General features: G+C 42.0%; 1 long non-coding RNA gene across 1 annotated transcript in view; it reads left to right on the plus strand.

Moving 5' to 3' along the window:
* Positions 1 to 963: 963 nt before the first annotated feature.
* LOC118583501 overlaps positions 964 to 22,948 on the plus strand; it is a 37,448-nt gene continuing 15,463 nt past the window's right edge. Inside the window, exons 1-2 of the long non-coding RNA XR_004944947.1 lie at positions 964 to 1,112; positions 1,363 to 1,628. This is a non-coding gene — a long non-coding RNA (uncharacterized LOC118583501). The remainder of the gene's footprint in view (positions 1,113 to 1,362; positions 1,629 to 22,948) is intronic.

Raw genomic sequence — 22,948 nt, forward strand, 5'->3', positions numbered from 1 at the left:
TTTCCTGGTTGTGAACACCATTCTAACTTCGAGCCCTGGGAGAAGTCATCTAATCAGCATGTGCATGATGCTTATCTTCCATTTTACACTGTGAGAGATACAAAGACATATCTGGTATAATCTATGCCCCACACATGTATTACTCCAGCAAATTCAATCATCTGTAGCAATAAGCAGACAAATCATACATTATAACATTTTATAGCTGAGTGGAAACTTCCAGATCATCTTGTGGAGCACTCATTTTGCAGAAGCCCCTAAAATTGGGTAGATTTGGAGCTGTCTCCTCAGGACTGGGTCCTGCCAGAAGCAGGACCTCCCTCCTTGCTTTCTTGGTCTGTAGCTGTTACTGGTAGGCCACAAACAACTAACAGTGCAATTCCTTGTTCATCCTTTCAAGCCAGAGACCCCCAAAACTTAATTTCCAAAAGTGCTGGGGGACTTGATAGGCTCTAGAATCCTTAGAAGGCAAACTTGTAGACATGCTTTGTGAGAGTTTCTAGAATGGGTTGAAGTGAAAAGACCTCATCTAAATGTAGATGGCACAGGTCCATGGGCGGGGGTCCTGGATAGAAATAAAGGGAGAAAGCTAGCCAAGCCAGCTTTCATTTCTGGTTCCGGATTTGGATGCAATGCGGCCAACTGGCCCAGACTTCTGCTGTGCCTTCCCTAGCATAGTGGGCTAAACCTTTGAATGTGAGGCGAAACTCATACTCCCCTCACTTGTTTCTCATCAGCTACGCTTTCATGGCAACAGGAAAGTGATTAGTACCATCCTGCTCCAGGCTCCTGAGGAGGGATGAAAGTCTGAGCTGCCAACATTTCCACCACCAGCCAACACCCACAGCAGGTGCTGAGGGAGGTTGAGTACCCAGTCTTGAAAAGGAGACGTTAATGGCAAGGTACCTACTGCACTCTCATTGTCACTGTCTTGTTTGGGTGCCACAAGGACCAGAACAACACTTATCTCATATCAAGCGTGCAAGAAAAAGAACTATTAGTGTAAATGAGCATGAAGCTGTTTGGAGGCCAGGGTCAGAAAGAGTGCGGACAAGAGAACAGAAGAAGGAACACACCAAGATTAAGACAGCAAACAAACAGGAATAACAAGGGTGAGTTCATGGGCTGCGTTCACCACAGAGTGGGCGTGCACTAGACAGTTTGAGAATGGGCTGATTTTTCCCATTCATGAAAGAGAGTCAAGAGTGATATAACAGGCAGTGAGGGCCATGGATGGATGCAGCTCGCTTCAAACCAATCAATATTCAGATTTATAATGTGACAGAAGGTGGCCAGTAGATGCCACTGGATGAGATACTGATTATCCTGGAACCTAGATTAACATGGAAACCCCTCTTTCAGCCAAAAAGATGAAGAACTGACTGGAGACTTCAAAATTTTGCACATGAGCCTTTTCAGCTCCCCCTGGTTTTGGGGGAAGGTGACTATTTACTACTGTGCCCTGCTGAACCGTGATGTTAGGATGGAGTTCCTGTTGTCACCAAAGAGTTGTGGGCAGAACAGAGAAGGTCAAGCCATCCTGCTCTATGAAAAGCTCTGGGAGTAGCCACCACACGTCACATGGTGGCCAGATTTGAGTCAAAGTCAGCTCGCAGCCAGCAAACAAGGTGCGTGTTCCTTTCTCATCTGGGCAGTTCTGCAGTGTGCAGCTCAGCCTGGCAGAGCAGGTGTGTCCTCACAAACAGTGGCCACAGGTGTTCATCTGCCCCGAGCTCAAGTCAGTATTTGGAAGTGTTAAGATGAATGCCACAAACATTCATGTCCAAGGAGACAGGTGGGGCTCTCTTAAAGGCAGTGGTTTCCTCTTTCTTCCTTTTTCTGCTTTTTAAAAAATGTCATTTTGGATCTGAAGTTGACAAAGTACAGGTTTGGAAGATGGAGATTGCTCGGCCTTCTGCTTTGACCTGTTGAGGACACACTGGTGATAGGTTCCCTTTGTAAAACTCCTGGGGACACTTTTCCTACCCCCTTTCAGGCAGCCCCTTCCTCTCCTACTAAAGAAGTCATTTTTAAAATATGTTCATTATAAGGGGAATGGCTTGAGTTATCTCTCTCTGCAGGGATTTCCATTAATGTGGGATATTCACCACAATTAGCTAAACCCACTGGTCAACACTCATGTGGATAGCCTGGGGCAATCTCAACACAACAGCAACAAAAAGAGCCTTTAATCAAATTCCTAGTGAATATTTTAGTGCTTCATATATTTCATTGAACAAATATAAAAAAATATCGATAAGGATTTACCTGAAGAGTGCTAGGGATGATATTTCAAATTAGCACAGATCATGTAGTACGTTTATTTGTTGGATTTTTTTTTTAGAGGCTCTTCCTGTATAGTTTAAGTTGGCCTTGTAATCCTCCTGCCTCAGTCAAGAGGGGTTACAGGTGTGAAGCACCACACCCTATGTACGCAAAATTCATCAAGATACTTCAGGAAAGACTTTCCGTGTGTGTGTGTGTGTGTGTGTGTGTGTGTGTGTGTGTGTGTGTGTTTGAAGTAGTCATGATGATACTTCCATTCTCTTGTGGCCCCACAAACACACGAAGCTGGCTGTCATCAGGTTTCAGTGGGTATGAAACACAGACACAGGTCAGAGCCCCAGCTTTGACCAGCTCGCCAGGCCAGGAAACAAGCAATGTTCCCACTCCCTTCCCTGACAGCAGGAAAGCCAATTCTGCAGCAGGTTGTCACCACACTGGAACTGCTGGTGTCCAGTTACTGGAGTCTTTTCCTTTTAGTGCCCAAGGGCAAAGAGCAGTGTTAATGACGCCTGCACCGGAAGGCAGGTTAAGAGGGTTGACACGAGCTGCCGCCGCTGGTGCCGTTTAACATTCACTGTGTCTCTGACTCAATGTGAAGATCCGGAAGGTGCTTTGTAGCGTCAAGGAAAACTGAAATTTAGATGTCTGTAGGCGGGAGGAGTGGAGATGATGAATCACTTGTAGGAAAAAAAAAAAAAAAACCCAAAACACACAAAAACCTGAAATACATCTTTGTGGGGATTTTTTGGTTTTGTTTTTTCGGGTTTTTATTTTTATTTTTTAAATATTAAATTTTTTTTATTTTTTTGAACTCCATAACAGCCGATGCCTAAACCCAGTGAATGTGTTAATTACAGAGATTTCAAAGTAAAACCATAGCTTGCAGAGGGAAAGTGTGGTTTTACTCATCAGATGAACACGAACTTAGAGGAAGTGAGCCGTAGCTGGAAGGAAAGGACATGTATGAAATTGAGTGACGGTGTTGCTAAGGAAGCTGAACCCTAATGTACACAATCAGAAGTGTCCTGGGATCCCCACGAGGGAAGGTACAAGAGTATTCTCCTCTCTGCTGCCCTTTATGACAAAGCTGCCGTTTTCTCACGGGCACTAAATTTCAGATTCTAAAAACCAGAAAATACATTTTGCTGAGAAACTTGATAGACAGATAGAAAGGGATGTCTGTGTACCTTGATCTTGCCTGCCCCAAAGCAACAGTGGTTTGCAGTAGTGTGGGGACCAGGGTCAGTCCCCTGTGTACTTTAGGTGCCAGAGTGGGTCTGGGGACCTGAACTCTTTACTTACTTCTTATCTATATATTTATTTTTAATTTGCAAACTAGCACTGCTGAATTGCTAAATGAGACAGCTCACAGAGGCTGTTTAATCCAGTTCCTAGTGTACAGAGAAGGCTCAGTAAGAGCTAGTAGTCCACGTATTACTATTTTTCAAAAAACACAGGGTCAGAGGTGAGGGGGATCCTAATAAAAGGAGGCAAAATGTCTTTGCTGCATTCCTGCATGGGAGAATCTGAAAGAAGTCTTGAGCCTTTTGCATCAAGGTGGTGTTTTCGGACCATCTGACCCATTCCATCGTCTTACCTACTGAGAGCCCCAGGGATGTGAGTGTTTTACAGAGAACCAGGGTGACTTCATGCAAGGAAGAGGAGTAGACCCCAAAGCCCGACTTCCAGGCAGTTTTCTTTCACCCCATTTGAGTGTGGACCCGGGTGGCTTCAGGGATGTTTAACACACAAGATCAGAGAGCAGGAAAGTGGAATCCAGGCCACCCTAGCAAGTTACTGGAGTTATTGTTACTGAACACTTGAGATGGAGCATTGTTCAAAAAGACCCTTTGTGTGTGTGCCTGAGTGTAGGTGAGGAATGAGGTCTGGGCTGTGCAGGACTGTTTGTAGCTCTACAGGTGTGGTTCAGAAGGGACATCCCGGGACAGAAGGTGTGGTTCTCCACATAGACTTGTCTAACATTCGAGCATCTGTCCTGGCCTTCATCTGGCAGATCGCTTCAGAACTGTCTCTCAGAAGAAGTTCATGAGACAAATATGTTTTAGGTAAGATTGAATTCTCCAGGAGTTTATTTGTCAACACTTCTGGCTGTGAGTAAGATCAGCCATGGACTTGAGGGAATGAAACAGTAATATTCACAAGTAATGTGAAAAGATAGTTTCAGAGGGCTTCTCCGGGGAAAAAAATCAAGACCTACTGGACATCAGATATGCCCACCAAGAGGGACAAAGAAATCCCCCCACATCACTGAGTCTGAGAGACTTAGCTAAGGGAAGTCTTGTCTCATGAAAGCTGCTACTTGGCATGATCTCCTTCACTCACCAAACCAGTTTTCTAGAAAGTGTTTTAAACCCAATCACAGTTAACCACAGCTAGCACACGTTCCATATTCAGGACAACTAGGCTTACGATCATGAACAACCCAGGCTAGCTGGGAAGTCTCCTATCAACTAATAAAGGGGCATGATAACAGCAAAACTAACCACCAGGAACAAGAAATTCATACACAGACTCGAAGAGCTCATTCAATAATTGAGCAAACTTGGTGCTTTAGAGAGACTTCTCTGGGATACCGTAAGACTTCCTGTTGTGGTCCCAAGATGGCTGCAGAGGCTCCAGGCATCAAGGTGACCTTCCAGTGGCCTTGGGAGAGAGATAGGACTGAAAGGGTTTGCCCTCATAATTCTCTTCATTTCTTCCATGGAAGAAAAGCTGTGCTGAGAAGCCAGACTTCTTATACCAGCCTAATTCTAACTTCATGGAAAGCTGCAAAAGAGAACTTTCACCGACCAAAAAATAGGATAGAAATAGAACACCCATATCTCATTTTGGATGCACCCCTGCCCCAAATCGAGGCCTATTACCAAGAACATGAAGGCAGGCCCTGGGTGGGGACCATGCCATCTGCAACAGTCACCTTTCCAGAAGGTGGGTTGCTGTGGGTAAGGGGTCTAAGAAAGACAGGAGGCCTTTGAGGGCCATAAAACTAGACTGGATTCAGACGGAGGCAGAACACACCAGCCCTGCAGGTTAACTGCCCGTGATGAGGAGTAATTTCTACCTGATCAAAGTGACAAATCTCCTCCAGCAAGAAAAGCAAGCTGCAGCCGCCTCTGTGCTCTCCCGGTGATAGTGTTTCAGAGGGTGTGGAGTTTCATCACTCCTTTGCTGTCTGGGTAACAGCCACCCTCAGAATCAACTTAAGACGTGCCACCTCACACATCCAGCAGGCTGCTCTCTGCAAGCATCATGTCAAAGCCTCTGGGTGGATTTAGCATTAAGGGAGAAGATGGGTACTTAGTGAATGTGTAAGACTGAATTTGTACCAGTCCTGAGGACCAGGTTCCAGAGTGGGTGCTCCTGTGATGACATCTTGAATTTTCCCGTGTTAGGACAGTAGAGTAAGGATCAGACAATGCTGAACACAAAAAAGGAATAGAAACTATTTAGAGACTAGATTCTTGTCTAAGTGTGTGTGTGTGCACACAGTTACATACACACTCACATCAGAGGTCAACCTGCAGTGTTCCTCAGGAGCCATCCACCTTGTTTAAGGAGACAGGCTGTTCTCCTCTCCAGAATGAGATTAAGCACATGCTACCATACTCAGCTTTTTATGTGAGTTCTGCAGATTGAATTCATGTCCTCAAGCCCTTAATTAATGGAGCCATCTCCCGAGCTCCTGTTTTAACATTTTAATCAATTATTCAAGAAATATTGACTTCTATATGAACATATTTTAAATAAAACCTGTAAAGCTTTTTATTTGGAGCCAATTGAAAATTATATTATGATGATTATTGTTCATTAAAATAATTCTAGAAAATCTGATGTTTAATTGGATTCAAGGAATATCATTTCTAAAATTTCCAAATTTTGAGCATCTCATCTTCAATTTTGCAGGATAGTGGTGCTTTTCTAAGATTTAGTCCTGTAAGATATTCTGTAAGGATAATTTTTACATAGAGATTTTAATTTTGCTTCTTCTTGGGGATTATCCACAGCAATGGCATGCCTGGGTTGAGGAGTAGGAATGTCTTATGACTTTGGAAAGACTGTAAACTCAGGCTGTTGAGATAGCTTAGCAGGTGAAGGAGCCCACAAGCTGAGTCCTACCTCTGTGGGCTGTCATTCCACCTCTACATGAGTGCCACGGTGTGGATACTCACAAGTGTACACTCTTGTACATACAATACACAAATAAATGCGAAAGAAACCCTATTAAAATGTAATATCACAAGCTTTTGCTACTTTTAGAGTGGAATTTCTTCTTAGCTTTCTGTTACTGTGATGAAACATCATGATCAGAAGCAACTTGGGGAGAAAAGGGTTCATGTCACTTCCACACTACAGGCCATCATCAAAGAAAATCAGGATGTGAACTGAAGTTGAGAACCTGAAGGCCAGAACTAAAGCAGAAGCCATGGAGGAGTGCTGCTTATTGGCTTGCTCCCCACAGCTTGCACAGCCTGCTTTCTTATATCACCAAGGACCAACAGCCCAGGGGTGGCACCTTGACAGCGAGCTAGACCCTCCCATATCAATCATCAGTTAAGAAGCAGCACCATAGGCTTGTCCACAGAACAATCTCATTTGCTCAGTTGAGGTCCTATTTTTCAAAATGACTAATTTATATCAAATTGATATAAAATGAGCCAGCACAAAATTTATTGCACATGTAGCAAAAGTATGACTCAATGAAGTATTGGTAAATATGGTACTGGACCCGTGATGGTGTGACCTGCGATATTCTGTCTTTATGGGGCAGGCAGTAGAAACTATGCTTTGGGTGTTGAGTTTGGAATTTCCCCTTGTTCTGTGATGTAGTCTATGTGCAGACAACACTAGCCCTGTTGTCATAGGGAGCATCAACTGTTTCCCTATGGTGTTCTCTGTTACTAGCAATGAAGTTTGGTCTGCATTGGTGACTTTTTCCATTGTTGTGACTCAAACCTAACAAAAAGTAACTTAAAGGCAGAAGGGTTTATTGGAAGTTTGAGGAGAAGCAGTGCATCATTGTAGAAACAAGGCAGCCGGTGGTCACTTCACACACTGGAACTCTCCTTTGGATTCAGTCCAGGACCCCAGTCATTCAGGTACTGTTGCCCACATCTAGAATCTTCCCTCCTGAGTCAGACCTTCCTGGGAATATCATCACAGACACACTCAGACATGGTGGTTCTATGGTGATTCTAAATCCAGTCAAGTCAACAGTGAGAATTAATACCACAGTTCATTGGCTGTGTGAAATGCTTTTTGTCCTTTGGTATTTTCATCCTACAGTGGCTTTGTTGAGAGTTACAATCCCAGCATCAAGTTGAGGACCATTGTTTTGGTATTTGCCAGCTGTAGTACACTGGCATGACCATTTAAAATTCTACTGAGATCATATTACAAATTTCCTTCCTTTTTAAAGGATTTATTTACTAAAAGGTACTCTGCATGCTACCAGGAAAAAAAAGGTAATTACCAATATCACCAGCTACAAACTGTGTGACCTAAAAACAGTGACCCACCTACAAGATATACTGATACATTAGTGCCACAAATGTTATGGGAGTAACCAACCACTTTCTGGTTGATTTAAGGCTCACTCCAAGAGATGGAAGCTATAACTGACACTGTAAAAATGGCCCAGACCTGAGACTAGATAGGTCATTGGCCTAGGGGAAAATCTAATAGTATTATTCTGCTAAAAGCACATAGCAAAAGAAAAAAACGTGGGGGTTTGAATGAAAATGGCCCTCATAGCCCCATAGGGAGTGGAAGTAGTAGGAGGTGTCACCTTGTGGGAGTAGGTGTGACCTTGTTGGAGTAGGTGTGACCTTGTTGGAGGAGGTGTGACCTTGTTGGAGGAGGTGTGGCCTTGTTGGAGGAGGTGTGACCTTGTGGGAGGAGGTGTGGCCTTGTTGGAGTAGGTGTGGCCTCGTGGGAGGAGGTGTGGCCTAGTACGAGTAGGTGTGGCCTTATTGGAGGAAATGTGTCACTGAGGTTTCAGAAGCTCAAGCCAGGCCCAATTGTCACTCTCTCTTCCTGCTGCCTGAGGATCCAGATGGAGAACTCTGAACTACTTCTCTAGCACCCTGTTTGTCTATATGCTACCATGCTTCCCACCCTGATGATAATGGACTAAACCTCTGAACTTTAAGCCAGCCCCAACTAATGCTTCCCTTTTTAAGAGTTTCTGTGGTCATGGTGTCTCCTTACAGCAACAAAAACTCCAACCAAGACAGATTCCTTATGACGTAATGCCTGATAACATGCCATAGATCAGTGCCTTCACTAGAGAAGGTTCTTTCAGTAGATGGAAGTTAGAGACCCACAACTGGACAACGTAGAGAGAGTGAGAAACTTTGCAGCACTCAGTCCAAATGAGGCATCTTCATCAAAGACCCCATCAAGTCTCAGGGATCTATTCGGAAGAGGAGGCACAAAAGTTCTAAGAGCCAGAAGTGATGGATGACTCCAAGGAAACAGTGTCTTCAGACACAACAGGGCTGACACACATAGGAACGCACAGGAACTGCATACACAAGCAAATACAAGACCTACACAGGCTCAAGACAGATGGGGTCCCAGCTGAGATGGGGATGTAGACACAAGCTCACACCCTCACCCAGGAAGCTGCTTACAACTGATACTCAGTGGCAAAGGCAAAGTCAATCTTCTTCAATGGAGTGTCACTGGGCATAGCAAGAAGGCCTGATGTCCATGAGGAATCTGCCAATGCAAAACAAACTCTTGTGTGTGTGTGGAGGTGGGGTGGAGTGGGGATGATGGGAAGTGGAGGGAGGAAGATTTTGTTTTGTTTTGCTTTGCTTTGGCATTTTTTCTTTGCTTGTTTGTTTTGGTTTTTTTTTTGGTTTTGTGGAGTTTTTGAACGAGAGAAAGAACATCAAGTTGAGTGGGTAGAGAGGTGAGGAGGATCTGAGAGAAGCTGGAGAAGGGGAAAAACCATGACCAAAGTACACTGTGAGAGAAAAAATTTAAATAAAATATATTTAATTATTTTTATGTGTGTATGTATGTTTATATGTGGTGTATATGTGTGTGAGTGTGGGCATTTGTCTTAGGATTTATGTTGCTGTGAAGAGACACCACAACCATGGCAACTCTTATAAAGGAAAACATTTCATTGGGGATTTACAGTTTCAGAGATTTTGTCCATTATTGTCATATCAAGAAGCATGTTGGCATGCAGGCAGACATGGTACTGGAGGAACTGAAAATTCTACATCTTGAAGCAATAGGAGACAGTGCACCACACTGGGTATAGCTTGAGCATATGAGACCTCAAGGCCCACCCCCACAGCAACACAATCCTCCAACAAAGCTACATCTACTCCAACAAGGCCACACCTCTTAGTAGTGCCACTCCATATGGGCCAAGCATTCAAACATTTGAGTCTACATGTGCCATACCTATTCAAACCACCACAACATGTGTGCCATATTACAGAGCTGGTTATCTCCTTCTACCAAGTGGGGGCCTGGGAAATGAACTCATGACATCTAGCTTGAAGGCAGGTACTTTTACCCTCTTAGTCATCACTGTCCCAGCTTCTATTTCTTTAGGAAGGAATAAGTTACATCACTGACCTCATTAAAAGCTTGTCAACATTGACTTCTAACATCTTAATATATATGATAATTAAGTGGACAAAAATATTCTCCTTCTTAGCACATCATTTTCTTTCTAAGATGTGTATGTATTTACAGCATGCATTTACATTACCTCTTGCTATTGAAAGCAGGCATGTTAGTGGCATCCCAGCTTTATAATAGTTCTTTAAGTTAAGGTTATTACTCTTTAGGCATGTACTTAAATAACCACTCCAATTAATACTTTGCCTTTTAATTGTATTTCTATCATTTACTGACAAAAATACTTTATAAATTCTCAGACATGTCCAACTTTTCTTTCAAGATTTCTTCCATTGTTTTCTGTTCAAGTTCTCTTGCCAGTTCTGGAATAACATAATTGCTGTTATTTCCTGTAAAGATGACAAAGAAAGTATAGATGATTGTTTGATTGGTCCAAAGATGGCTTTTTGAAGTATGGACTTAGTTTCCAAGTTCTTCCTTTCATCTCTTGTGGGTAAATTTAGAGTAGAAGTGTGCATGTGCATTGTGGTATGAGTGAGTGTGCATGTGTATTGTGGTGTGCATGCACATTGTGTGCCTGTTCTGCATCACTTTTGGAAGTAGAACACACAAGGTGTACTCTAGGACTTTCTCTACTGTCCCTCTGAACATGAACATGTGAATGGCTGCCAAGAGGTAATGAATTTCAATGTTAGCTTTCTTCTCTTTGGCTTCATTTTTCATGTTTCTTCACTGGTATTGCTTATTTTTTTCTTTTGAATGAAAATTATTTTTTCTAACTACTGACTTGCAATAAACCTATATAATTCCATCTTCCCAAACAGGAACTTTTTCCCACTTAATTTTATATGCTAACCCTGAGCATGGCCGAGATGGACAGTCCTCACAGTATTGTTGTGGTTGTGTTTAAATTGGCCTCTTATGCAGTTAGTTAGGATCTTGGCCACCGATGCTGGTCAGGGACTGTATGCAGAGTGTCACTGATCCCTTGGAGGAGAGTGTTTCAGGCTGCAGTCTCCTTCTCTTTTGTTTTTATGGTTACCTATGAAGCCATATGTGTTGAGATGGTATATCGCAGAATGGACAATATCATAGAAGTTCAGTCCCAAAACCCAATAAGCTCTGCTTGAACACAGTGCAGACATTTGTTCTCTAAACCCTGGAGATTAAGCATGCTCACATATCACAGCCTCCTGTGCAGTCCCTCTCATCCTAGACAGCCAGTCTATCTTGGACTCCCTATGTCTCATTTGCCCATATACCCATCCCATCGCCGAGTGTTACACCTCAGCCACTAATATTCAGACCGACTTCATTCTCTCCACTTCTGTTGATAAAATCTTTGCCAATGGACTTGAAATTCGAGGACTTTTGGGTCAGTAGACTCACATGAGAGTTTCTCCAGTCTCTAAATCCTCAGCCTCCTTTCTTCTTCAGAGATGCTGCCTGACAGGGATCCTAGTCTCCTTTCCATTGCTATAACATAATACCTGAGACTGGGAGATTTACAAGGTGAAGGGGCTGAATGAAGCTGCAGGTTTTGAATTCTAAGAGCATGTCACTGGCTTTGTCTTGGCCTACTGGAGGACATGTGCTGTGTCATGCTGTGGTGGAAGGGAGAAAGGCTGTATGCAGACAATAAACATATATGAGAGACTTTTTAGTAGGGTGTGGGTGGGGTTTCTCTGAGTCTTAGCAGCTACTCCCAAATAACCATTCAGAAACTCATTATTAATTATAGATGCTTGGGCAATAGCTCAGGCTGGTTACTAGCTAACTCTTACATTTAATTTATTTTAAATTAACTCACATTTCTTATCTGTGCTCTGCCATGTGGCTTGATACCTTTTCTTAGCATGGCATGTTCATCTCCTTCTTCCTGCATCTCTTGCAACTTCTGAGACTCTGCCCTTCTTCTTCCCCGCATCCTCTGTCTGGTTGTCCTTCCTATACTTCCTGCCTGGCTACCAGCTAGTCAGCTCTTTTATTAAACCAATCAGAAGGCACCTTGGCAAAGATACACTTTCACAGTGTACAAAAAGATTACGGCATGTATCTGCTACCAATTCTAGAGAGAGAAATACTCTGAAAAGAGATTAATCTGCTCATGAAGTAGGGCCACTGTGAGCCCAAAACTTTCCAATGGGCTCATCTCCTAACATTGTGCTTGCTGCTCTTGCCCCATCTGTCACTCAGAAAAACCCAGACCGTATCCATTCTTGAGCTGACTATGGACCTTGCCATGTGGTGAATACCCCTGGGGCTCCTTAGTGAAGGACTGGAAAGGAAGACAACAGGACTGGGTGAGCTGGGCCTTTCCCAATGCTTTGTGCATAACTAACTTGAAGACAGAATGAGGTGGACTCGTCTGTAACAAGTCTTTTTCTGTTCTGCCAGAGAGCTCCCAAGTAAGGACACAGAGATTTCTTATTAATTGTGCAAGCTCAGTCTATACCAGGCTTGTTCCTAACTATCTCTTATAAGTTAAATTAACTCATATTTTTACTCATCTACATTCTACCATGTAGCTTTTATCTCTATCTCATTTTGTGAATCCAACTCATTCCACGTCTCCCTCATGTTTAGTTTCATCTCCTACTTCCTCTCTTGTAGTGCATACTTGTTTTATCTATGATCTTGAAACACCACCCCTAGAGATGTTGAAGGTAGCTGTCCTACCTATCTATGACCTTGAAATACCTGCCCTTGGGGCATGGCTTGGGGCTACCTCTAGGACCTGAGATGCACATATGCAGTTTTCTTTTCTCCCTCATGGGCTTGGATGCTGAGATGGACCCAGGTGGAATAATAGCATTGGGCTGTACCTCAGACTTCCAGGAACTTACAATAAACCTCCAATGCTGTAGTGAGTCTTCCCCCGCTAATAAATTTCTTTATCCTTTAAGCAGACTCCATGGATTTCTCATAATACTCTCTCTCTGCCTGGAAGTCCCACCTAGCTATTGTTTGTTCAGCTCTTTATTAAATCAATTATAGCAATATATCTTCACACAGTATACAAATATCCCACAAATTTTCCACTTTTTATCTAAGTAAAAAGGAAAGGTTTTAACTCTAACATGTAAAACTGCATACAATAAGAACAATTATTAGGTAAGAATTACATTCACAATGTCTAGTCTGAAAATATTGGCAAATTCAGAGAAAGTACTATATTATCTATCCTATCTTTGTGAGTCCAAAATTGTATACCTAAACCATTTTCTATCATATCATTGTCATCCTAAAATGTTTTTTTTAGATCTTAAAATTTTTTCTTAGATTAAACACCTTAAGCTTTTATGTTTTTCAACTTTATAAACTTTACAACTCTTATATAAGTTTCTTTTATGAATTTGGTAACAAGGAACACCGTAACTATAACAATCTAGTCTTTAACTCCATCAAAGACCCAAGAAGGATATAATATTATCTGAGTAAACAGGAAGTGCAGAGAAGGCAACTACAGAAATGACAGAAACACCTGGCTGCCTGGACAGTCATCCAATGTTCCTCTGCAATGTTAGGGCATCCATCTTTGACCTATAGGTCTAGAATGTCTCAAAGAAATTTTTGTGAAGTAGGACATTTTTGAAGGACTATTCTACCTTTCTTGGCAAAGTTAGGCAGTCATCTTCTTCTGTGTCCTGCTTGTCCAATTTGGACAGCATAATGTCAGCAGTTGAGGCAAGGGCATTTTCCTGCCCAGTAGCTAACTTTGTCACAATAAAATCAAACTATATATGGAGGTTCTTTGATGCCCATTGTAGTGGGTAGCCATCCCAGCATTGGCCTGGAAGTTCCAACCCCCATTGAGGCTTCGGTAATGGTCACGCCCACAAGGCAGGGCAGAGGAGGAAGCAGAAGACCCAGGATCGAGAGGAGGGCTCTCTCTTGGTTCCAGGACCCTGGACGCTGGAGGTAGACTGAGCAGAGTTCTCCAGAGAACACCGCCGGACTGTGCCATACCTTTGCCAGACCCTGCAACCTACCCCTTCATTTGTAAGTTACCCCACAAAATAAACCTCCCTTTTAACTATGTGGAGTGGCCTTAATAATTTCACCAATAGCCCATTATTGTTTTTTGAAGTAAATTGAGCTGCTAGGAGAAGATGTGTTTTACTGTCAAGAAAAGCCTTAGGTTATTAAAATATCTTAAATGCCATATTCTATAGTTAGGTCTCTGAAGTGTTTGAAGACCATCTGTCTAACTAAAATATATCTCTGACCTTGAAAATATACCTAACATGGCCACAAATTTGATTGTTAGATGACCATTAAGCTGTATTTCTTAGTTAACCTAAGTAGTTTGTAATAATAACTTTCAAGGACTAGAAATTTACAGTTCATTGCTAAATGAGATGCATAGGAATAATAGCTTAAACAAAAATAGAAACATACATACAGTATAACAAAAATAACTTTAAATTTGTATCAATATATGAAAGTCCATACCAATGCAAAATATTTGAAACTAGTAGTTTTTCTTGTTTGAAAGTAGATTTAATAATCTATCCTTTTGTCCTGTCATTTCTATATCCCCCTTTTTCTTTGCAGAATGAGATCCTTGAATCCAATTTCTTTTGTTCAGCTTTTTTCCTAACCATGACCAATAACAATTTGTAACCAACCCCCCTAAATGATGACAAACACCCATAACTCATGGAATGACCAAAACCACCCATCCCACCTTTTGGGAATGTGAGTGTCATGTTCTCTAGACTGCTTCCTGTTGTCAGTGGCAACGGCCTCATTTGGGGACCCTGAAAAAATTGGGATAATGGTTAAGTCCTAGGAGAGCTAACTGTATTATTTTTTGTTTAGCCTCTGTGTGATGGGAAAGTGTAGAGCTTATCCAAAGTCTGGTTGGAGTAGTCTGTGAGGCTAGACCAATGCTAGCTTGAAAGTCATTCTGGATGCAAAATTTTGAGGAAACTGTAACAGAGGCATTTTGAGTGGCTCAATCACCTGGACTACTTGTCTTCACTGGTCATTGGTGTCTGGTCCTTTTATTTTTTATTTTTTCTGAAAACACTCAGACTTTTAAAGGTAACATATATATCTGCATTAACACAAATATGGAATGTGGTGTGTGCAAGTCAGCTAAAGGTGGTTTTTTTTGTTTTATATTTGAGCAGGTAAAAGCATCTGTCAACTTTATAAGTCTGTTGGACTGTATAACCAAACTGTAATAGAAATCTTTATTCATCCATATGAAAGGATGGCATGTAGTAATAAGTCATGAGGACTCTGTAGCCAGCAAGATTTATCAAGTCTCATCTAATCTCAGAGCTGTTGTTCTCATGTAAAGGGATCAGTATATACATCACCTGTCCTGTAGTCTTTCTTGGTTTCTTTTTTTCATATCTGTAGCCAAGATTTTCAAGAGCACTCCCCTAATCAAATCTGATCTTCATTAATTTTGAAGAGAACCATAACTTTTGTTTCCTGTGGAAACAAAGGCATAACCTTTCTCCCAATGCAATGTATTTTCTGACTTCAATTTTGAAGTTAAGACAGTCTTTAAATATATAGGTTGGTTTAATTTAGCAGTTTCCATAATCCAATGTCTCTCAGAAGCTATTGTTTTTGTTCATTAGCATTTAAAAAATTCAAAGTGAACAAATCACCATACAAGATACAGACACCCTGTATATTTCTCATCTTCACATGGATTTTTAAAAAAATATTACTTTACTCTTTCTTTAAAGACTTTATTGTTTTAAACTATTTTTTTATGACTGTCTATACTCATTTTCTTTTCTTTTCCAGCCCCTAAGCCTGTTTAAATATATTGTATCTGTTTAGAGGTTTTCTCCATCTGGACCTAACTTTTTGCTTGTCTACAGCCTCTTCTGACTGTATGAGCCAAGCCCTAAACCCACCACATGGCTCTGTGCTAGTGTCTAGCTCCATCCTGCTATGGTCCTTGATGACTGAGCCTTATGCCTGTGACACTGGCCATGAGCAGCATTTGCCTGCCTCGGCTCTTGGAATTTACTGGGTGCTCCCCCCCCCCCACACTGTTTTTACTTAGCACACCAGCTGCTCAAGTGCTCACTCTATAGCAGCTGCACCTCTGTAAGCTGCAAGCACTGGGTTAATAGGAAAGCAGTATCCTTTTATTTATTGATTTATTTATTTTAAGACTTCTCAGGTCCTATGTGGAAATATACGCTACGCCCAGAGGTTGAGCGACACTGCTCCATCTTTGGAATTTACTTGGCAGGAAGAATAGAGCTTGTCATAGTGTGGCTTATAATTCAGAAGGAATTCAGAGCATGGACAGAGCTGGCTGTAACAAAACCCTTTCTTTTCCCCTTACATAATTTTTGTGAATAAGTTTCCCCAGCACTTACATCAATAAACATAAAAACGGAAATCCAGTGGATGCCGAGTCCCATCTCACCCTAGCAGTAAATAAAATCCAATGAAGGAAGAGAGCCTTATGCCTCATCAATCTCTGAAAGACATGTATTTCTAATAAAACTGTGTTTATGACTAATCATTATTCAATAGCATTTCTAACCTGTTTATGCTGTTTTGGTCAATTGTGTTAGTAATTACGATTATAATCCATCCAGAAGCAATTGGTGGTTAGAGTTTTATAACCACAGGATTTTTTTTTTTTTAATTTTAATTTTTACATGTATTTTTGAAGTAGAGAATTGTGCCAGAATCATCAAGAAAAGATCTTGAAACATTAAAACATGTTACATTAGTATAAAAATCTGTGCAGAAAACATAATAGCAATTGAAAGATTAAAAAAAAACTTGACTGTCATGGAAGAGCTCATTAATGTATTTTTTAAATGAATACAGGAATTTAATGGTATTTAATAAGTCACTATTTGGATTCAATTGATGATCTTGAAGAGTTTCATTTAAAATGTCAATATTTATAATAAACAGAAATTACATTTTTTTCTAAGTATGTAGACTAAGAAATTGTAGACATTAACTTAAAAATGTTGGCAGGGTCTCGCAGTAGTCTAAAGTCCTCATCAGGTAAACTAGAGGGACCATTTACAAATACGTGCTCTGGATGTGCAGCCCCCGGCCATGCTCTCCCTGTCTATTGCCAGGCCTCCACCAGCAGCCAAAGTGGCTTGATTCTTCTGCTGATGGTAAGCCTCACAAATTTTCACTGTCCAATACAAACATCCTACACCTTCTGCCTTCCTCTGTAGCTGGCATTAGTCACATTTTTTTTCTACATTATCCTGTTCACCCAGCTTCACAGTCCTAAAACATACCCAGAAACCTGCCCTAGGGCCCAGCTCTTGCTGACTCCCTCTCTCCTGACGTTCAGGTGTTATTGATGCCTAGAAGCTGTTGCCAGAATCCTTCTTGAATTTATTCTTTTCTATTCCCCTCCCTCATCCACTTCAGTTCCATCATGGTATACAGGCCCCCTATAACAATGGTATATATTTCTTCCTGAGTTGTTTGGCTGTGTTCACATACAGAAAGTAAATTCCACAAAGGTAGAGCCTCACTGCCTTTTTGTCCACAGACCTTAGAATAAAATGTGGCATGTATCAAACAATTAGTATTTGATGGATCATTGATTAAGAGCACTTGCTGTTCTTCCAGAGGATCTGAGTTTGGTTCCTAGCACCTATGGTTGCCACTTTACAACCCTCTATAGCTCTAGCTCCTGAGAATCTGATGACTTTAGCTGTCCCAGGCATCTGCACTCATGCACATATTCACATGTACACACACACACACACACACACACACACACACACACATACGCACACACACCTGTTCATTAGTTTTAAAAATAATAAAATATTTGCTAATGAATGATTCATAAAGAATTACACTGTAACATGCTCCTATAACCCCAGCTAGTTGGGAGGCTGAGGCAGGAAGATTGCTTAAACCGTGGGTCTCGGCTTAGGCAACATACAATTTTAAAACAAAAAAATGCAAGTAATTAGTTATATATCCATAAATAAGGCAATTATTTCTTCAAAATATAGTATTATATTGCATTATTATATAATAATGTATAATCTTTAAAAATGACATAAAATTTGTCAAAAGAGAAAAAGCTAAGCACATAGTATTTAATGGATAAAGATAGTGAACATATTTATTTTTATATATCTATCTAAATACTGCCACAAAGGAAAACATTAGATCTAATCCAATAATGAGAGATCAGAGTTTTGTGGGCTTGAGTACTTTTGTGTTATTGTTATCAAAGCAGTACTGACATAGGGAAATCAGAAATCTGAGAAGGATGGAGAAAGGTAAAAGGACCCTATCAGAGTATACCTTGGATAACATCATAGTATGTAGCGCTCTTGCATGGATGGCACCCTGTGCCCAGGAAGGGCATCATGTCTGGGTGTACCATGATGGGGTAGGCAGTGTTAGTGACAGTATTTTCAGTCTCTATAGTGGAGAGGGTTTAAGGTGTGACTCTCTCTTTAGTGGCCAGTGTTGGGCTGGTCCATAGATGGTATCTCTGAAACTTTTTCTACAGCTACATCTTCTCTTGGTCTGCATGGCACCCTAGATTCTCAGCCTTCCTAAGGCTGTGACCCTTTAATACAGTTCATGTTGTGGTGACCCCCAATCATAAAATGATTTCATTGCCACTTCACCTTTTTGCTACTGTTTGAATTGTAATATAAATTTCTGTTATGCAAGGATATCTGATATTTAACCCCTGTGGAAGGGTTGTTCACCCACCACCCCCGGGGTCACAACCCATAGGTGGAGAACTGCTGTTCTAGAAACCGCTCAGAGGCTGACTACAACAATATTTCTGATTCCACATCTTTCTATCAACTTTGTTTTTCCTATAGGTCATTTGCCCACCCCCTCACTGAGCTTCCCAAACTCACATTCTATAACACACAGTCTCAAAGTATGCTTTCCAGGGGGAAGCAAGGTAAACCTAAAGGCACTCTGCAAGTGTTGAATCATGGAAGGAACCGTACGTATGTAAGAATGTTCAAAGCACTGTGATAGGGTTATGGCTACAGGGCCCTAGAGAAGTATGATTATAATCCTGTAAATTTTATACTTGTCTTGCACAGAAAAGGCAGGCCTCTTTAGGATTACACTCTCACCAGGATGAATTCTCAGCTTTTCAAGCAGGATGCTCACTGCTGTCTTAATCAGTCCATTTGCTGGCTGTTCCTCACTGTCCTTCCCCTACATCCAATACTTTTATTTAAGAATAAGGAAGCCACCAGGCTGGTGGTAATGACTATATGATCATCTCAGGGGCCAGTGGCAAGAGGACAGCTAGATGTGGGGGGGGGGATTCGGAGGCTTTGCCTGGACTTGGAAGGGAGCGTGTGGAGAGCATGTCCATACTACATGGACCTGGCTGTGGAGGACACCTACGCTCCATTAGTGAGCTCTCTGCTGCATTTTTTTAAACTATTGCTGTGCTTGTGATGAACACCCTCATTAAGAGCAGAGTTTAAGATTATTTTTGTCAAATCATATCTTTTAAGTTCACTAAGGACAACCTAGGACCTGTTCTGTCCTAGAATTTTGCTGTCTACCACTGTCATCCACTGTCATTTTGACATCTCCCCTAGTTCCATATCGCCACATGAACTAAGCTTTCTTTTTTTTTTTTTTTTTTTTTTTTGTCATTCCTAAAACAGTCTACTGAGCTTGAAGAATTATAGTATTTGGTCCAAATAACCCAGGGAGATGCCACATGCATTTATGCTTTACAAAAACAGAGCTGCTTAGAATAGCGTGCTTAGAAATTAGAGGTGGCAGACATCTAGGAGGTCATTGGCAGCCCTGTACAATTTGGTTAAATGCCTGGTATTTTTGCACAATTCCTTTTTAACAGTCTCTATTTTACTAACTATTTCAGTCACACCTATTAGGAAACTCAATGAGTATCTACTATTCACCTAGTGAGAGGGCCTCTCCCTGAAGCTTACATTCATTTCCTACCTCCATCTTCATCCCCAGAAACGTTTTTAAAGGCCCAGAGTTATTCTATATGAATCTCAGTGACAGCAACGACACTTGAACACTAATATTTACCCTTGAAGTTGGTTCGTTGGACCAGTTTACAGTACACCAGAATACTGGAAGCAGTCTGCACACTGAAAAACAGAGTGTTGAACAAGCTTCTCCCCATCCCTGACTCATAACCCTGGGCCCCCAATAGCGAGGACGTAGCTGAGAGTTTATCAGTTCCGAATAACGGCCACAGTGAAGATGGGAACGAGACAAAAGCAGGCACCGAACCATATGTGCTGCCCTCGGCCCTCATTCTCATTTACCTTTGAAAGTCTCTAGACCGCAGCTGAGGACTGTGTGGAACACTGAGCCTCGGAAAGCTTTTCATTTTGAAATTTCCATTGGTTAGATGTTCTAATTTGTCTGTAAAGAATATACTTTGTTTTTATAAATAAAGAACTGTTCATTTTGCTAAGATGCTCACCTCCACCATCACCTCTTTGAGACAGGGTATTACAATGTATCTATTCTCAGAGAAGTCCAGGAGGATTACAAGTGTACGCCATGTGACCAGCCAATCCTCTCCTTGACACCCCACCCCCTGCTCCTCTTCAAAATCTGGTAAAGAGGGCTTAGTTTCCATTTTATTCATTGAGAGACAACCACTGAGGTCTGAATTTGCCAAATGCCTGTTTGCTTTCCTGCTCGCTTCCATGTGGGCTAAACGACAATGCTTATGAGGTTCCCAGTGTTGACTGGCAAAGGCATCCCTTGGTCTTGCCTGTACTAGCACTAGTGAACACAGCCTCTAGCTTCCTTAACCCTGTCAGGTGTATATTCTGACTCCTTCAACCTTGGCAAGCTTCTGTTCATGGCCTCACGTTTGTTATGTCACACTCCCAAAGTCCCCCACATACTGGATGATGGGTTCTAAGCCGCTTGTGCATGTAATTCCTCACTTTTGGGGCAAAGACGACAGCTTCGCCAGTAGAATTGCCCCATGTGATTTCAGGAGCTGTCTGTGTTCATCTAAGCCCTGTTTATATCCCTGCAAACAAAGCCACAGAGCAGCTAGGGCTGTGAACTAGCATTGTTTTCTAGAAGTACAGGCTCAGAGTAATGTAATTCTTTCCCATCACACTCATGGGCTTTCAAAGCCCAATTTATTATAGGTGTTGTTGAAGGTCACTGAACTAGAAAAACAAACCACGCCACCTTGATTCATTCCTAATTGCAGATGGCAGTATGTGAAAAACAATGGTTTGGGGACTTCGACATTTCTTTGAACCCCAATCAGGAAGTGGGCTGTTTCTTCTTGGTCATCCTAAGAAAAGATTACTGACAATCTAGAAACTGCTATCAGCTTTCGTGGCTATCCTGAACTAATACAAAACCATTTCTCAAGTATCAGCTTGGCCAACAAAAGGTTAGCAGCTGACAGTGCTTTGTAAGAGCAAACACCACAGAGTTGGTGAAGAATGAGCTGATGTGAGATCACATTCCAGCTTGTCTGCTGCCTGCCCAAGGCGGCAAGGATGGGCAGAAGGTAGTGGCTGGAGCTGATCACATTGTCCCCACTCTGCACAGCAGCCTGCAAGTGAAAAATCTTCCATTTCTCTCCATGACATTATTCATTTCTTTCTTCACAATGAGCAACTTAGGGGTTCAGCAGCCATTGCATGCATGCGTGTGTGTGTGTGTTTCCCAAAGGGTTCTGGGGGTTGTACTCTGGGCCTTGAGCATGCTAGCCATATATTCTGCCACTGAACTGTAACCCCAGCCCTTGTAAAATTTTTAAATGTATCAGACAAAGCAAACAAGTCATGTTGAACTATTCCTGGTACGGTCCTCAGTGAGACGAATCGCAAGGTATATTTGTTCTATAAGTCTTCGGTTAAACCTCATTGCTAAGGGAGAAAGAGAGAGTAAGAGGCAAAGAGGGCAGCTCCATGAACTCCCACTTAGAGGAGACACAAAGAGTCCTCTAGTACCTGGCCTGGCGTTGCTGGACATTGCCATGGAAACAGACATTTGTATTGAACAGGTTGACTTCACAAAGCACTTGCTGCGGTCATTTGAACTGGCTTATCCCAAGGGCCTTGCTTCCTCGGATCAAATCCAGCTTCAAGAAGGAAAAACATCTACACCTATGGATAATCAAATAGTTGGAAATAAAAGTGGCTCTGAGAATGGGGACTGTGCCGATTGCATGGGGACCACCTTGCTATTGTGCCAAGCCTCCATCTCCATGGAACACACCATCCTTGCCAAAATGGCCAAGGTACTAGAAAATGCTTTAAAAGCATTATATTTTAACAATGTTGAGCAGCAAAAATGGTTTGTGTTTAACAGCCATCTGTATAAAGTCTCTTTTTATTTAGGAAAATCTATTTTAAATTAAATATTATAAGCCCACAAGCCATAGCAAACAATATTTTGAGCATATGCTCTGAATTAATATGGCAAACATTGCAACCTCTATTTTCTCCTCAAAAAGGCCACTCCACCCTGATGGGGGTAGGGTGAGCCGGAGGGTGTGGGAGGGGAGGAATTTTCAATAAGGCCATGCAGACAAAATGATGGCAGAGAACCAGAGCCCTAGGTTTCCCCAGAGTCTCCCCTTCATGTGTTATCTCTATACAGATCCGCTTTCCTCTTGAAAACTTCCCTCTCCAGTGCACTTTTGCCCCTTGCCTACACCTCCACACCTCAGGGTCCTAGGCACTCTGCACCTCACTGCCTTCGGCAAGCTTCTGCAATTCCTTGAACCTCTAATGTACCACCCTCATGGTGATGTGGGCTGAAGCTGGGCCTTTGCATCAGGTGCTGAGCAGAAATAGAAGTTAGTGGTGATGCCCAGTGGCCTTATGTTTGCAAGCACCTCCCCATCCTTCTCCAGGTTCCTCCTGCCGCTGCCCCCTGAGGAGCATTAGAACAGCAGGAAGGCCTGGGAGCCTACAGCCCAGGGGACCACAAATTCAGAAAGCTATTGTTACGCATTGAGTATTAAGGAGGGTTCCTTAGGTGTGTGTCTTTTGTCTGTGTAAAGAGGGATGGAAGGTTTGGAAGAGGTTTTATG

Source organism: Onychomys torridus, chromosome 5, assembly GCF_903995425.1.
Source record: "Onychomys torridus chromosome 5, mOncTor1.1, whole genome shotgun sequence".
NCBI lineage: Eukaryota > Metazoa > Chordata > Mammalia > Rodentia > Cricetidae > Onychomys > Onychomys torridus.